Genomic DNA, 6,000 nt, shown 5'->3' with positions numbered 1-6,000 from the left:
TTGGCTAAGAATAAAAAGGCTAGGAATTAGAAGATGTATCCATAAAGCCACCCCCAAGTACCAAAAAAAAAAACCCCTCAATTATTTTTAAATTTAAAATATGTTGGGAGTTTTTATATGAAAGAAATGTTTTGACCTACAAAAGGTAAATGTAACAAAACAAAGTATTAAGACATTCTTCATATAAGTGATTAATATAAATTTTATCTGTTCAAGGAAAAAAATGTATGTGCCAAATGAGGTGTTATGGCAGCGAGGGCTGGGGAGAAGTATAAGCTAGGGGGTCTTTTCGACAGTGATTCAGTGGATAAAGCAAGGACATGTGATTTACTCCATAAGCATTTACTCAGGTATCAGCTGTCAGATTTGAATATTTTAAAAAAAATTTGGACATGATTGTACGTGTAGGGTACAGAATTGAATATCAATACCAGTGTGCAATACATGACATTCAAATTAGGGTAATTAGTATATTCATCATCATACAATGTAATCGATTTCCACGTCCCTTTACCATTTCCTCGCTTTCCCTACTCCCTCTCCCTCTTTCCCACCACTGCCAACCTCAGTTCTCTTCTCTTCTCTTAAAACGTTCAACATATTATTGTGACTGCTGTATTCTTTTTTTTTTCTTTTCTTTTTTTACTTGTTCATTTATTTATTTATTTTTATTAGCTCCCATACAGAAGTGAGAACATGCAGTTTTTCTCTTTTTGTGCCTGGCTTATTTCACTTAACATTATTTTCTCTAGTCCATCAATGTTGCTGCAAATGGCAGTATTTTATTCTTTTTCATGGCAGAGTAGTATTTCATTGTATAAATATACCACATTTTCCTTATCCACTCATTTAATGGTGGGCATTTAGGTTGGTTCCAACTCTTGGCTATTGTAAATAGAGCTGCAATAAACGTGGGAATGCAGGTGCCCCTTCAACATAATGATTTCCATTCCTTTGGGAATTGGGTCAGTGGGATTGCTGGGTCATATAACAGATCTATCTGTAGTTGTTTGAGGAACCTCCATACCATTTTCCATAATGGCCGTACCATTTTACAATCCCACCCACAGCATGGGACATCCATGCCAGCATTTGGTATTCTCTGTCTTTTTGATTATAGCCAGTCCAGCTGGAGTGAGTTGATACTTCCATGTGGTTTTGATTTGCGTTTCCCTGATGCTGAGTGACGTTGAACATTTTTTCATGTGTCTGTGGGCCATTTGTATATCTTCCTTTGAGAAATGCCTATTCAGATCCTTTGCCCATTTTTTAATTGGGTTACTTATTTTTTTACTGTTAAATCGTTTGAGTTCGTTGTGTATTCTGGATATTAATCCTTTGTTGGATGCATATTTTGCAAATATTTTCTCCCACTCTGTTGGTTGTCTTTTCACTTTGTTGTTTCTTTTGCTGTGCAGAAACTTTTTAGTTTGATTTAATCCCATTTGTTAATTTTTCCTTTTGTTGCCTTGGCTTTGGAGGTCGTATTCATAAAGTCTTCACCCAGTCCTACTTCCTGAAGTGTTTCCCCTGTCTTCTTTTAGGCATTTTATAGTATCAGGGTATGTATTTAATTATTTATTCCATTTTGAGAGGTTTGAGCATTTCTATTTCTGACAGTAAGGCTGAGTGCCCTGCACTTCAGTTGTATTTCTAATATAACCATTCTATAACATAAAATTAAACAAGGGGGGAGGGAAGTCTACAAATGCCCCACCCAGCAGGTTAAAAACATACTTAATGAGCCAGGTTAGCATTGCATTTCAATTTGTTTCAGTGAAGTGATACCACAGTTTTGGGAAGGCCTATAACAATGCCTATTATGTCTCAATAACTACCTAAATTACTTTGTCCCATCCCAACAAACAATATGGCCAGCTGTCTTCCACAACTGGCATGGAGAAGTTGTAGTTGAACAGGACTTGAGCTGAAAAAGGAAGTGAGATCTATAGGTCTTACTTGCTTTCTAGAGTCTAGTTCCTCCAAGCAAGAACAAAATGAGGCTTTAATGTATTGACTTATTTTTAAGAAAATAAAAGAGAAAAACTTGGAAAATAAAATCACCAAAGCTCTCATTTATTCATTCACTCTTGCCAGTGTCACACCTCTTGTTAACAGGGCTGTCTCGTGAATGGGAAGCATAAGCAACTCAAGTCTGCAGTTGGGAAAGACAAGGCAATCCAGAGCCCATGAAGAGTCCACTGCTCTGTCAAAATCTCTCTCCATGGAGATCAAAGTCATGTGGGAGAAACCACTTCTCTCTACTCTAATTGGAGATTGTTCTCTCAGTTATCTAGTGCAACCCCATTCCCTAAAGTTCTGAAAAAAGATGCTTCAAAAGATAAAATATAGAACATTAGGTAAAGACCTGTGACAGACTGAGGGTAAGGTAGAACGACTACCCGACTCTTAGATTGGATTATCTCTGGAGGGAAAACCACTGACAGTCTCTAATTCAAGCTTAAGCCTCACTGACACAGAAGTTACTCTGCAGATAACTGAAATTGCCACTTGTCCCTTATTACTCTTTTCCTCTAAAATGAGCAAATAGAAAACCAGCATCCCCATTATCAAACCACATCTCATCACTGAAGATAGTAATTAAGTCACCCCTAAATCTCATTCTAACCCCACAACTTCAGTTCCTTTCTTTCTTTCTTCCATATATGATTGACTCCACCTCTGAAGCCATTTTTATGATTTAACCATATGTTTTTAAAGTGTGATTACAACATCCCCATTTGATTGCCTTGGCTTGGGCTCCCATTATTATTCCTGCAGGATGTGAAGATTCTAGACATATTTTCAGCCCATTTCCCCTTTGTCCTGACTGGCAGGAAACCGTGCTCCTCCTCGCCTATGTGGGGTCAGCCAGATCAGACACCATCTCAGGCCAGACTGCAATAAGTCCTTCTCAGTCTTTTAAAAAAGTGCTGTGCAACCACCTCGTCTAGTGATGAGAAAATCCTGGTCTCTGTGTAATTGTAACAACATTGCACTGAAGATTCTTGAGGATTTACAGCTAAGGGAATTTGAAAAGCCAGAAACAGTGCCTAGATAGCTTTCTCAGTCTCAAAGAAGGAAAACCTACGAGAAGCCCCAAGTCAAAGCAAGAAGTCCGCCTCCTACAGCCTGTGAGCGCCGCTTCCTCCCTCCTCTGTGCGAGTGCGTCCCTCTCTACTTGCTTCCTCTTTGTACCATCTTCCAACACCTCGAAGTGTGATTCCTCCTCCATGCCAGTCCTCCTTTGTTCTGTCTCCCCGAATCCTTTTCCTCTCCACCTGCTTATTTCTCTCGTTAGCCCTTCCCAATGCTTCAGCCATGTGCATCTCTTTCATTATCCTTTCCAAATGTCTTCCATTTTCCCCCTGCTACTCCCATTTCACTTGTTTTAAAGTGTTGCAAACAGAACATTTTTAAAATGTTTATATTCATTGAATAAAGCTTCATATTTTTTATTCATTTTTTTAAAGCAAATAATTGGTCTTTCTAGAAAAAATAATTGGGTGTTATAGTTTGGGATTTGTTATCAGTTTTTTATCTGTCATTTAGCAGATAAAAAATTCATTTTTCATGCCAAATATTCATTCATTCCTATGTCAACAGTTAAGAATATATGAGTAGACAAACAGGAGTGACATCAGCAAGATGGTAGAATAGGGCTTTCCAGCGCTCCTCTCTTCACAGAATTATCAATTTGAACAACTATCTATGTGTGAAAATACTTTTGCTAGAGCTAAGGAAAGCAGGTGAGACATTACAGCGCCAGGGTGTAGCACAGAAATAAAAGAAAAGACACACTGAAGAGGGTAGGAAGGACAGTTTCACATTATTTATGCCACCTTTCCTCAAGCCCGAGCAGCACAACAGAGAGATGCCCTCCTTGTGGGGGAAGGAGAGCAAAGTGAGCACCTGGCTTTGCCATAGACCCCAGCACCATATTCACCCCAGTTAAGCCCAGCTCTAGGCTTGTCCCATTGTCAGGCCAGTCCCCGTGGTCCCAGGTTCCAGGCTGGCCCCACATCCCCAGGTTTCAGGCTCACCCCACTGCTAGTCTGGTCCCTGCAGCAGCCTCAGACTCGAGGCCTCTAAGGCTCACCCCACTGCTAGTCCAGTCCCTGCAGCAACCTCAGACTCAAGGCCTCTAAGGCTCACCCCACTGCTAGTCCAGTCCCTGCAGCAGCCTCAGACTCAAGGCCTCTAAGGCTCACCCCACTGCTAGTCCAGTCCCTGCAGCAGCCTCAGACTCAAGGCCTCTAAGGCTCACCCCACTGCTAGTCCAGTCCCTGCAGCAACCTCAGACTCGAGGCCTCTAAGGCTCACCCCACTGCTAGTCCAGTCCCTGCAGCAACCTCAGACTCGAGGCCTCTAAGGCTCACCCCACTGCTAGTCCAGTCCCTGCAGCAGCCTCAGACTCAAGGCCTCTAAGGCTCACCCCACTGCTAGTCCAGTCCCTGCAGCAACCTCAGACTCGAGGCCTCTAAGGCTCACCCCACTGCTAGTCCAGTCCCTGCAGCAGCCTCAGACTCGAGGCCTCTAAGGCTTACCCCACTGCCAGGCTGGCCCCCTGCGGCCAGGCTCCAGGACTGGTTCGGTGGACCCAGCCTACAAGTCAGCCCCCACAGACTCTAGAACAAGGCCCCTCACTGCAGGCCTAACACAGTAACAGGTCAGCCTCTATGGACCCAGGTGCCAGGCCCATCTCAGCACCAGGTTGGCCTCCCAGTGGAGCCAGGCACCAGGTTATAAATCACAACCCCACAGCTAACATACCCAACAGTGAAAAAGCTGAAAGCTATTCATTAAGATCAAGAACAGGACAAGGATATGCACTTTAACCACTTCTATTCCACACAGCACTGGAAGTCCTAACCAGAGCAAAGGCAAGAGAAAGAAATAAACGGTATCCAAATCGGTAAGGAAGTAAGATTGTCTCTGTTTGCAGATGACATGATCTTACACATAGAATAACCTTAGACTCTTCCAAAAAGCTGTTAGATAAATTCACACACACACACACACACCCACACACACAAAACCGGAGGGGGGGGAAGAAGATATAACAACCACAATTACTTGAAGTTGATACGACAAGCAAACAGAAAGGACATTGTTGGGGGGGGGGAGGGAGAAAGGAGGGAGGTTTTGGTGATGGGGAGCAATAATCAGCCACAATGTATATCGACAAAATAAAATTAAAACAAACAAACAAACAAAAAACAAAAAGCTGTTAGAAATCATAAATGATTCACACAAAAATCAGTAGCATTTCTATACACTAACAACCAAATCCTCAAAAAAAGGAATCAAATAAACAATCCCTTTTACAAAAGCATACAAAAATAAAATGAGTATTGGGTTTGTCTCATGTTTCTTCATGCCTCCGGTTGTGTATTGGGGCAGGAAAACCACTTCGCACCATGCTGAGTGTGAGTGGCAGCGAAAGACACACGATGTCAGTATCTCATGACAGGCGGTGGTCACTGAGTGCTTGGTTGACGTGGTGTCTGCCTGATTCTCCCACTGAGTTCGTCTTTTCCAGCTGTAACTGACGGCTATCTTGTGAAGAGATGCTTCCCCTACTAAGTGCAGCATACACTGGTAGTTTGACTGTAAAACATACTGTACTGTTTCCCAGAAAGCAGTATTTTGTTTCCATCTTTCTTTCTACGTTTATGAGTTGGGATTCCATGGTAAGGAGGATCAGTCCCTTCTCCCCCTTTTATTATATCTCTATAAACTGAACATTTGCTTTATCCTATGGGTATAAACGATTTCTAAGATTTTGGACCGACCTTATTAAATTGGCTTCAGAAAGACTGTCCAGACTTATACTCCCCCGGGATCTGCATGAGTCGGCCCCCTTTCCACACCCACACCACCAGTAATTACTTATAAAAAAAAATGCATTTGATGAAAAAAGGATATCCAGGCATTGCTTTTCTTTGCATTTTATTGCTACTAGAGTCTCAAATATCTTCACTGCTCATTTTTCGTCTT

The sequence above is a fragment of the Cynocephalus volans genome, chromosome 4, assembly GCF_027409185.1.
Source record: "Cynocephalus volans isolate mCynVol1 chromosome 4, mCynVol1.pri, whole genome shotgun sequence".
NCBI lineage: Eukaryota > Metazoa > Chordata > Mammalia > Dermoptera > Cynocephalidae > Cynocephalus > Cynocephalus volans.
The sequence above is the reverse complement of the archived record's forward strand: the minus strand, read 5'-3'. Positions refer to the sequence as shown.